Raw genomic sequence first — 12,375 nt, forward strand, 5'->3', positions numbered from 1 at the left:
CGTCAAGTAATAATTGCACATACGCAGTGCAAAAATACCATTGTCTGGAAATATCGCTGATTGGTTCTTGAGTCTCTCGAGGTAGAGGGTGAGTTGTCAGGTTCCATTCTGGACAGGCCATCTGTCCCTTTAAAAGCTGTGTGATGGGGAGAGGCTTGGCAGAATTAGTTTCCCTCTGTTATTGTGCACTCTACTGGGAAACACTGTGTCCATATAATGTCTTCTTGACTCAAGGAGTGGATGCAGAATGAAATTTAGATTCTCCTTCAGCTAGCCTGAATGGAGGATTGTCAATTGCAAAGAACTTCTTATTGGAACATTCGAATAGAACGCTATAATAGAAGGATTAAAGAGAGTACAGCATATACCCCTGCTAACTTGACAAAGAGGCACCTTTTAACGTGGTGATTCTCTTTATTTAGCAGGGGGAGAGCAACTGGCCCTATCCACCCCCAGCACAATACCTCCAGTGACTGTTGCTGGTGTCTGTCTTATGGTTCTTTTTAGATTGTGAGCCCTTTGGGGACAGGAATCCATCTTATTTGTTTGTTGTTTCTCTTTGTAAACCACCCTGAGCCATTTTTGGAAGGGCGGTATAGAAATCGAAATAACAACAACAACAACAACAACAATCATCATCATCATCCCCCAGTGAGGCACTACCTTGGCATGGTTGTGGGGCTTGAATGCTCTGTGGAAGGTGAGAGCTATGCCAGAGGTCCAACCATACTGGACAGGTCTCACCAGAGGAGCCAGACAAAGAGTGCCTCTCCCATCAACAATATGGTGAGACGTAACTTTAATAAATCTATACCGGATCGGTAATCGCCCAGGTCAACAAGGACCGCGCCAGGTGCTGGAGTCCCTGGATATCTGGTGGCAAGTGGGCAACAGGACTCAGGATCTTCAGTTGAGCAACCAGGGATGGAGACTGCAAAGTTACTGGAAGAAACGTCGCTTGACTGAAAAAATATATATGAAAAATGCCAACAGGAAATAATGTTCTGCTATTACAAGTCTAGTGCAACTAGAAGAGGTTATTTAAAAAGAATGCACCAAATTCGGAAATAGAAGCATCCAGATACAGAAATAACAGAACAAAGGCTAGCAGACCAGAGAAGCTTCATAATATGAAATAAAGTATTCACAGGAGTTGAGCTGGAAGAACTGCAAAGAGCAACAGAGGCTCAAGATATGGAAGAAGAATTACCACCAACTGAAGCAGTTGCTTAAACAACCGCCAGGGTTCGACTTCCAGCTCTAAAAACAGTTGCCAAAAAACAACTTGCTCAGGCATTAAAAGATGTCACTGCTGCACAGAAATAACAACCAAGAATTTGCAAGAAACAAACCAACTAATGTACAGTGCAGCAACAATAACCACACAAGAGCTCGGATATAAGATTGGTGGACCTGTAAAAAAAGAATAAATGGAAGATTAGATTAGATCCACCTAAATGGAAGATTAGATTAGAAAATAAGATCTCCAGGCTTAGATCAGATGCTAGTAAATTGAAAGATATGAAAGACAAGAAGCTGAAGAATGAAAATACCAATCAGTATCTGATCCAAAAATACCACCTAGATTCAAGGAAAACTAGAGAAGTCCTGGAAATAATAAAGCAGCAAATAACAGCAGTGTCAAAGAAGATTAGCAGATACGAAGCCAGAATTACACAACAAAGGCAGAATCTCCAATTCCAGTCGAATCACAGACATTTCTACCAAAGCATAGAAGGAGAAAATAAAAGAAACCTAGAAGCACCAAATAAAGAAGAAACAGTGCAATTCTGGGGGAAATTATGGGACAATCCAATGGATTATAATAAAAAAGCAGGCTGGATGAAAGAGGTCAAAAAATGTAACCAACAAATGCAAGATCTAATAACACCAGAATTAATAAGTGAAAGAACAAAGAAAATTACAAATTGGACTGTTCCAGGTGACGATGAACTGCATGGCTTTTGGCTTAAACACCTAACAAGCTTTCATAAATAACTATCAAAACAGTTCAATCACATTTTGCAAGGCGGTGATAATGAACAATGGCTAACTGGGAAAACTCACCTCATAATGAAAGACCCAGCAAAAGGTGCAGTTCCAAGTAATTATAGACCGATAACCTGCCTGCCAACCATGTTCAAATTATTAACTGGAATAATAGCAGATAAAGTGATGCAACACTTATTAACTAACAAACAGCTTCCAGTTGAACGGAAGCTACTTCGATTCATTGCCTCACACATGGATACTAAAATGTTTAGAAACAACTGGTGTCAGCAAAAACATTCAGATATTTATTTTAAAAAAGCAATGAGCATGTGGAGTACACAGTTAACAATCATTGGCGATACACTTGGACAAGTTAGCATTAGATGAGGCATTTTCCAAGGGGACTCACTATCCCCTCTGTTGTTTGTAATCGCCATGACCCCACTTTCACAAATACTAAACAAAACAGGCCTCGGATACCAAACATCTAAAACATCAAGTCAAATCATCCATCTGCTGTACATGGACGATCTGAAGTTGTATGGAAAGTCCCAGTCAGAAATCGAATCACTGCTAAACACTGTCCGTATATTCAGTAGTGATATAGCAATGGAGTTTGGACTAGACAAGTGTGCTGCATTAATAATGAACAGAGGAAAAATAACGAAAACAAAAGGAATAGAACTGCCCAATGGAAGCAAGATCAAGAACCTGGAAGAGAAAGAACATTACAAATAATTGCGCATTCTCCAGGCTGATAACATTGCACACGCTGAAGTTATAAGAAAAATTGGAAGTGAATACATCAGGAGAGTTAGATAAATCCTCAAGTCCAAACTCAATGGCGGGAACACCATACAAGCCATAAACACCTGGGCTATACCTGTTATCAGATACACTGCAGGAATAATAGACTGGACCCAAACAGAGCTAGAGACGCTAGATCGTAAGACCAGGAAAATCATGGCCATCAATCATGCTCTGCACCCCCGCAGTGATGTATATAGACTATACCTCCCTCGCAGCTCAAGTGGAAGAGGAATGCTGCAAGTCCATCAAACAGTAGAGAAGGAGAAAAGAGGCCTAAAATATATATATATCAAGGACAGTGCAGAAGATGCACTTCAAATGGTCAAGAACGAGAAACTATTCAACACCAATGAAACAAAGCAGGCCTACAAGAACAGTCAAGAACAGATCAGAAAAATGGAAAAATAAGCCCCTGCTTGGTCAATATTTGCACAATATAAGTGGAAAATCAGACATCACCAAGACCTGGCAATGGCTTAAGCATGGCAACTTGAAGAAAGAAACTGAGGGTTTAATACTGGCTGCACAAGAACAGGCACTAAGAACAAATGCAATAAGAGCCAAAGTTGAAAAATCCACCACAAACAGCAAGTGCCGCCTTGGTAAAGAAGCAGATGAAACAGTGGACCACCTAATCAGCTGTTGTAAAAAGATCGCACAGACTGACTACAAACAAAGGCATGACAAGGTAGCAGGGATGATACACTGGAACATCTGCAAAAAATACAAGCTACCTGTAGCCAAACATTGGTGGGACCATAAAATTGAAAAAGTTGAAGAAAATGAAGGTGTAAAAATATTATGGGACTTCCGACTACAATCAGACAAACATCTGCCATACAATACACCAGATATCACTGTAGTCGAGAAGAAAGAAAAACAAGTCAAAATAATCGACATAGCAATACCAGGGGATAACAAAATAGCAGAAAAAGAAATAGAGAAAAATAACAAAATGCAAAGATCTACAAATTGAAATTGAAAGGCTGTGGCAGAAAAAGACCAAAATAATCCCAGTGGTAATTGGCGCCCTGGGTGCAGATCCAAAACAACTTGAAGAGCACCTCAACCACTATAGGAGCCACAGAAATCACCGTCAGCCAATTACAAAAAGCAGCTTTACTGGGAACAGCCTATATTTTGCGACGATATCTATAACAGCAACAACACTGATAATAAAATTCAGCCATCCCAGGTCCTTGGGAAAGACTCAATGTCTGGATAAAACAAACCAGTCAATAACACCTGTCTGACTGTGTAAATAAATAAATAAATAAATAAAAATAATATACCAGGGTGAAGGTAGAGTCTGTGGTCTAAAGTGTTTCTCTTTCTATGCTTAATTAATTATTATTTTGGTAGATAGTTATGTTAATTGTTATTTTGGTACATTATTAAATAATTAAGCAATAAGAGTAAAGAAAGTTTTTAGCATTTTTATTATTGAATAAATGCCTCTCATGTGGCCCAGGCTGCCCAAAACAGTGCCCGAGCTATTTTGCAGTTCTATAGAACCAGGGAGGAGGGTATTTTATCCCTGAGGCCCTAAAACTTTTTCAAGTGAAATCATTGGCACAGTTACTGTATGGTGCCCAATTGGGTCCTTACCCAGATCCCCCCCAGCCGTGGTGCAGTCTAAATTCTTCAGAGCATTATTTCAGACACCCAAGTGTACCTCTAATGCGAGGCTCAGATTGGAGGCGGGTCTAATTAGAGTTGAGGCCAGATGCTGGCAAATGGCGCTGTTTTATTGGCTGAGAGTTTTTTCCTCGGGCACAGGGCTGAGCCGCTTAGTATTAGAGGATTCCTATCAGTCGACCTGGAAGTGTGCTCTGAACCAAAAGATGACTGCTTCAGGCCTCGATCAGTCTGCCTTGCTTACGCAAAGTTTGGAGACAGCTAGGAAGCTCATTAAACAGAGAACTGAAGATATTGAGAGACAAACGGATATAGCAAGGGTACCTGACTTTCAGAGCCAGGAATCAGTCAGATATAGTTTGGCCCCAGGATCCTATCTCACGGTCTTGGAGGTGCCCCCACTTAGAAGAGTTTTTACCCTGGCAAGATGCAGTGCCCTGCCTTCAGCCCTCTTAGAGGGCCGATATAGAGGGATTCCATATGGGGAGAGGCTCTGCCCATGTGGTGAGGGTCAAGTGGAAACAGTCACCCATGTGCTATAGGAATGTTTGTTCTATAGAGACCTGCATCGGGATCTCATTTACCCTTTGATGGCTAAATGCTCAGGTCTTGATTCTCCTCAGATGATTGGCAGGCTGTTGGAAGGAAGTTATTCCTGCGCCACCAGACAGGTAGCTAAATTTTGTAGTGCAGCCCTCCATTTGCGTAAGAGCATAATAACGGGAAAATAGGTGATGGATTTAAGGCCAGAGCAACTTGTAGCTATAATGTGGCTAGCTGCAGATGGGCACGCAGGTACTGGTATCACCTGTATATCATCAGTAAATCTAACAACAATATTTTCCAAAGCTCCTGAATTGTTTAATCCCTCTCAGTTTTAGGAGTCGAGAAGGCAACTGGTTGAGTTTTGATTTTTGTGTAATAGTCTCATAAGTATGAAATACTATTGCCTCCTTTATTTTTAATTTTGTATTTTTAGTAGTATTTCCAGTACCTTGATCTATGCTGAGGAGGACTTTTTAAATTTTATTTGGTGTTATTGTTTGTAATAGAAGTTTGATTGTCTTCCCTTCTACATTTGTTTTAACCTCATGCTGGTCGCTGACCGAAATAAAGAGATTTGATTTGATTATTGAATAATCTTTGCTTGTAAACAAAGCAACTATTAACAACCATTAACAACAAAACGTAGCCTATTTTTTTCCAAATCTATCCCCATTCCCCTAAGAATTGCAGTCTGGGAGCTAAAGAGCACGGTTTGCAGAATGCTCAGACCCAGACATTAAGAGACTATTAACTGGCTTGCTATTTTCATTTTAAATGCTTTTGCCCAAATAGGCTCAAAAAGTCTACTGCTTTTAAACCATTTCACCGGGACCAATGGTTGCTGCTTCTAAGTCATCATATAAGGATGCACGAAATACATTCACAACTCGACACTGCGTCTGTATTCTGGTTAGGCCCCTAACCCACAGAAGCTGACTGCGAAGAAATTCCCTCTCACCTTAGTCAATCTTTGTTGCTTCTTCAGCTACTTCTGCTTCAACAATTTCCTCACTAACTTCCTTCAGAAAGCATAAATACTTGTTTTGAATACTCACAACCACCTGTCCCCATAATAGTGACCCTATGCCTAGGAAGATTGACCACAGCCATTGTTCTAGTGTTAGAGATGCAGAACTAAAGGGTTTCCCTCCAACTTGAACAATTAGGATCTGTACAATCAATGTTCCCACCAAGATACAGCGAAAGATGCTATTTGTGAATATTCCTTCGAAAACATTCCTTTCCCTGTGAACCTTCCGTGCATTGATTTCATTAAAAATCTGCATCATTACAAAAGCATTAAATACAATTGTGTAATGCTGAGTCGGTGGGCCCTCTGGTGCTGCAGTCCGTCCATTTTCTATATCAAATAATGTTTCACCTGCAAAAAGAAGCGTGAAGACAACGGCAAGCTGATAAATGGAATGGAATAAAATATTTTCCATCATTATACGAGAGATAAGAGGTTTATTTCTACCATAAGGTTTCCGTTTCAACAGAGCTTCTGTTGGTTTTTCTGTTGGAAGAGCAAGAGAAGCAAATGTATCCATGATGAGATTGACCCACAGCATCTGAGAACAGCTTTCAGAGGGGAATTCTGTGTGATGCATGCTCCCGTAAAGGTAACAATCACTGCTACAATATTGACAGTGAGCTGAAACTGAAGGAATTTGGAAATGCTGTCATGTGCATTCCTGCCCCACATAACTGCTTTTACAATGCTTGAGAAGTTGTCATCTGTTAGAATGATATCTGAAGCTTCCTTAGCGACATCTGTTCCAGCGATACCCATTGCAAAGCCAACATCTGCTCTTTTTAATGCAGGCGCATCATTCGTACCATCACCAGTTACTGCTACCACTTGCCTTTGTTTGGTGACGTTGCTGTTAATGATCCCATCTATTAAGTTGTACTTGTCAGTAGGCGAGGACCTTGCAAGCACACGAAGTGTAGGCCAAACCTTGTCGAAAAGCTCTTGTTCTATCTCCCCTTCTGAATTGTGTGTTCGTCTATTAAACTCTTTCCTCTCCAAGCACAAAAAGTTATCCCCAGGTTGAAGGATGCCACATTTTACAGCTATCGCACGAGCTGTATTAATGTTATCCCCAGTGACCATACACACAACAATGCCGGCATTCTGACATTGCATCGGGAACTTCGAGTCTCACTGGATCTTCAATACCAACAATTGAGATACATGTCAGGTCTTTGATGATGTCATCCTCATCGTCCCAATCTGGTTCCTTATCGCTGGCTGGGAAATCTCTGAAAGCTAGACAAATGGTCCGGAGTCCCTCGGAGGCCATGAGGTCAATCACATTCTTGATCATGAGGGCATAGTCTTCTTCTGCAAAAGGTACAGATTCCCCAGCCTCGTTCAGTATGAAACAGCACTTCCGAAGGACTATTTCAGATGCACCTTTGGTGAACATTTGGTAACTACCATCATCATTTTTCAAAACTGTGCTCATAGATTTCCTGTCAGAACTGAAGGTGTATACTTTATACAGCTGCTCTTCTGGTATCATCCCCCTTATAGCTTCGTAATCCTGTTTTAATTCTAGAAGAAAGCCCAGCAAAGCACATTCTGTTTTATTGCCCAGTTGGCAGGGCAGGCCCCCTCTTCTTTCAGGACTTGCTTTTATACTCGTTATATTAATAATTATAGACGTATATGCACAGTTAGTAGCAATACCTTTACGCAGACAATCCAAAGTAGTGGGATGAACTAAGTGAAGTTCAGGAATAATTCTATGATGCGTGTTACCAATGAAGGCTTGGACTACTGTCATTCTGTTCATGGTTAAGGTTCCTGTTTTATCTGAGCAAAGTGTTGTTTCATTGCCCATAGTTTCACAGGCATCCAAATGTCTCACTAGGTTATTATCTTTCATCATTTGCTTCACAGAGTATGCAAGTGAGATGGTAACTGCAAGTGGAAGGCCCTCTGGCACTGCTACAACCAAAATGGTAGCACAAATGATAAGGTCCTTCAAGATCTTTCATAGATATATTGGTGTGCATTCCTTAGTCCAAACAAGCTTATTAATCACAAAATTTGTAATGAAAAAACGGACTAGAAGGACAAGAACGGTGAGTATAGCCATTGCCAGTCCTGCTTTGCCAATCTGAACCGCTAATCTGGTCAGTTTTGCTTACAGAACTCTTTTTTCCTTTTTGTGTGAAGGGGCTTTTTGTGTTTTTCTTCTTCATTTTTTTTTGATCTCTACATCTTCATCCCCCCCTTTCTATATCTACAGTGTCTAGATTTTTTGCTGCCTCGGAAGAGTCCTTTGTCTTTTTAGCCTTGTTGTCTCTGTCTTTTGTTTTTTCACTTTTCTCCCCAACTCCAAGTAAACTGGGATAATTCCTGCCTGTGAATTTATACCTGCTGTATAATCAGCTGTAATGACCATTTTCCCAGAGCCTTCCATGACATGGGTACCTGAAAGCAACATGAGATCTGCTGTCAAAGTCTTCTTGACATGATCTGATTCGCCTGTGAGGGAACTCTCATCAACTTTCAGATCATGTCCTTGGAGAAGCAAACCATCAGCTGGAATAAGGTCACCATATTTGATCTGTGCAACGTCCCCAACCACCAAGTCAGCTATTGGCACCTGGATTAGTGCCCCTTGCCGAATTACAGTGAACTTCTGTTTGCTCTCAATGCGATGCTGCAGTCCCTGAAATTGTTTTTCTTTACTCCAATCATTGAAAGCTGTTACCAGTACAACACAAACAACTGACAGGAGTATTGCACAGCCCTCTATCCAATCCATCTCCTCATCATCTTCTTCTTGCTCCATGTCAGTGGTGTGGCATGCTGCAGCACTTTCTCCTGGTGGGTTATAAAAAGAAAGCCCCAGTGATAAGAGGGCCGCTATTCCTAAAAAGCATAATGTGGGATCCTGCAGAGCTTCCCATATCAGCTCCAAGAATGTCAGGGGTTTCTTAGGGATATAAGGAAAGGTGTATTTTCCAAATATATCCAGTTCTGATGGGGTACCACATATCCCATCCGAGGAGAAGTTTTCAGCTGTTTACAGATTTGACTGATGTCACCGTAGTTTTCCTGTATTTTCTTTACTGCATCTGTTTTTCGTAACTCCATCAAGTTTCTTAGCTCTGAGAGAGTGATAATCAAGTCTTTTGCCACGATGCTTACCGGAGTCACCATTGTGCTGATGTCCTGTAATTTGCAATGACAATCCAGAACCATTTAATTGGAATAAAAACTGAAGTTTACAAACACTCTTGCATATATTTACTACTGTAGCGCTTTGGCACTGAAGGGTTTGGTGGCAGTGGGGGCGGGAGCAAAAATTAACCCTTTCCCCAGTACCATCTCAAAACTGGGAAAATGGCATGGAGGAAAAGCAGAAAGAACAAAGCAAAGTGTGGGTATGTGCAGCCTCATTTGGAAAGCATAATATATGATAATGTCTTAATTCAGACAAACTTTAAAAAGAGATATTCATCGAATATCAACAGCTGTTGGCTACTTTAGCTAAATTGACTCTAAATTTTGAGAAAGTATCCCTCTCAATACCTGATGCTGGGAACATACAATGAGAAGAGCATTACAATAATCCCGCAATGCAATGCACTATGCTCTAAAAAATTAATTTACAAGTTCTCCTCATATACTGAAAGTGAAAAATGACACACGGGCTCATGGAGGGGGGCACACTCTACCTACATTGGTACAGCCATTTTTACAACAGCACAGTGTCTGTTTCATTCATACAAAAGATCTACTATGTATATTTCCATTTCTAGAAGGTAAATAGTTTAGCAGTTCAGAAGTTATACATTGGATTCAGGGGACTGGTACCCAGTGCACTGCAGCTACTAGCTATTAATGCCAACACGCACTAGCAGCTTCTCAAAAGGAATTTTGGGTACCACCTCCTCACTGGTATTAGTTTACTAAGTTGATTTCTAATGCCACAGCATTACACACATATGCACAGTGGTTTTTGGAGATCAACCTCCTGTCCCTTAAACAGCCAGTTGCCTGACCTAGTTAGGCAGGAGAACTATCTAAGCTGACTGTATTCATACATAAAATTGTTCCAGCTTGAAACAACAAGACCCTGGAAATATTCTTGTTGAATATGCATTTGGCTTGGAGGCCCTAGAAGAAGAAATGAGAAAAAGAGCAGCAAAACTGGCTGGAATAAAGGAGAGGGCTCCCTGAAAAAAGCAGCTTGCAAGTTTGGGAGACTTTTAGTCAGTCCATAGTTGATTCACAAATGGTTCTACAAGTCTATTGTGACCTGATTCAGCAGCATCCTTAAAATGCCATTGTCTGAACCACTGTACAATTCTACGCCACAGTTTTGCCACAATCCTATTTTAGTTCCAAGTTACCAACTCACCCCCAGTCCAGCAGTCCCACCATTACTCTGGCCTAGCTCCAAGGTTGAAAAATGCCTGTACTCCTATATCTCAGGCTCTCTCCTTTTTGCACTTTGGTCAGTAACTGAACAAGATGGCAGTTACAGCAGAATGGGTGATGGAATCAGAATGCTACCAGCAGCCAATGAAACCATGGCTTGTGCTTCCATTATCCTTGGCCCGACTTATCTGACTTTCCTGCTGAGGTGAGTATCATTAGCTTGTTTGAGGCAACTGCAAGGGAGGGGAAGTAAAGGATCTGTCGTCAGACAGAAAGACCTTGAGAAGAGACTAACTTGGAAGTTAATTCCGGAATCTACTTAGACATTCCTTAATATAAGGAAAGGCATGAGGCTAATCTCCTTTCAATTCACTTGGTAATTGGTGAACCTGGGGGTGAATGTCCCACTGCCTGATAAGTGACGTCCCCAATATGCCAATAAATGGGGAGCCCATGATCCCATGAGACTCCTGAGGATGTTAAAAGTGAGAATCAGAAGCCTGTGGTATCAGACATAAGCAGAGAGGCTTCTGGCAGTCCATAGAATAGCAGTGCTAGCAACAGCCCCTCCACAACCTGTTAAAATTGGCTGCCCAGAGACGTAAGTTTGGGCGGGGTATAAATTTGATAAATAAATAGATAAATAGATAAAATTATACCCTGTACCATACAGGGCAGATATATTTTTAATGGAATGAGTGTGCTCGGTGCTAAAGTCATAGTTGGCAACTGGCACTGGCTTTTATACCTTTAAAAATACATAAGTTGTACCACTGCTGCTGCCCCATTTAGGAGACAGACTAAGGACACAGCAGCCACCACAGTGCCCCCACCCACCTGGGAATGAATGGCAGCAGGCTCCACTGAGAACTGCCAGTGGGCTCCTTGGGAAACTGAGAAGGGAGGAGAGCATAGAAGGGAATGGCAATAGGAGGAACCAAGGAACCAGTTAACTATGTTGTGATATGAAGCTTGTGCTATGGATCACACGGCTAGCTCAAACTACCTGGGTTCCCTTGGTGAAATGTTGGCATCAGCCCTTGCATATTCTTATACGTCAGTCAGGAACGCGGCAATTATGAATTTTTCCTAATTGCACATCCGGTGTCTTTACACCATTAGACAATGAGGGAGTGAAAGGGATTATTAAGGAGGATATGGAGGTTGCAGAGAAGCTAAATGAGTTCTTTGCGTCTGTCTTCACAGCAGAGGATACTGAGCATATACCTGTTCCTGAACCAGGCTATTTGGGGATGGAGGCTAAAGAACTGAGTCAGATAGAAGTGACAAGAGTTGATGTTCTAAACTCTCTGGAAAAATTAAAAAAAAAAAAAAAAAGCAAATCACCAGGTCCAGATGGCATTCATCCAAGAATCCTCAAAGAACTCAAATGTGAAATTGCCAACCTCCTTGCAAAAATATATAACTTATATATAACCCTACAATCAGGCTCTGTACTGGAGGACTGGAAAGTAGTCAATGTAACACCGATTTTCAAAAAGGGGTCCAGGGGCGATCCAGGAAATTACAGACCAGTTAGCTTAACATCCGTTCCAGGCAAATTGATGGAAAGCATCCTCAAAGATAAAATTGTAAAGCACATAGAAGAACAGGCCCAGCTGGGAGAGAACCAGCATGGCTTCTGCAAAGGTAAATTTTGCCTCACCAACCTTTTGGACTTTTTTGAGGGTGTCAACAAGTGTGTGGATCAAGGTGATCCAGTTGACATAGTATACCTGGACTTCCAAAAAGCTTTTGACAAAGTTCCTCATCAAAGACTCCTGAGAAAACTTAGCAGTCATGGGATAAGGGGACAAGTACATGTGTGGATTGCTAGCTGGTTGAAAAACAAGAAAGAGAGGTTAGGTATAAATGGAGAGTTTTCACAATGGAGGGAGTGGGGTTCCCACAGGGATCTGTACTGGGACTGTGTCATGCCTCAGACTTCTGACTCAGAGGAGTCAGGGTAGGAATGGGAGGATTCG

The 12,375-nt window shown here is 41.4% G+C and overlaps 1 pseudogene; it reads right to left on the bottom strand.

Moving 5' to 3' along the window:
• Positions 1–5,120: 5,120 nt before the first annotated feature.
• On the bottom strand, positions 5,121–10,450 carry LOC128348735 (plasma membrane calcium-transporting ATPase 1-like; annotated as a pseudogene).
• Between the last annotated feature and the right edge of the window lie 1,925 nt (positions 10,451–12,375).

The sequence above is a fragment of the Hemicordylus capensis genome, chromosome 3 (assembly GCF_027244095.1).
Source record: "Hemicordylus capensis ecotype Gifberg chromosome 3, rHemCap1.1.pri, whole genome shotgun sequence".
Lineage (NCBI taxonomy): Eukaryota > Metazoa > Chordata > Lepidosauria > Squamata > Cordylidae > Hemicordylus > Hemicordylus capensis.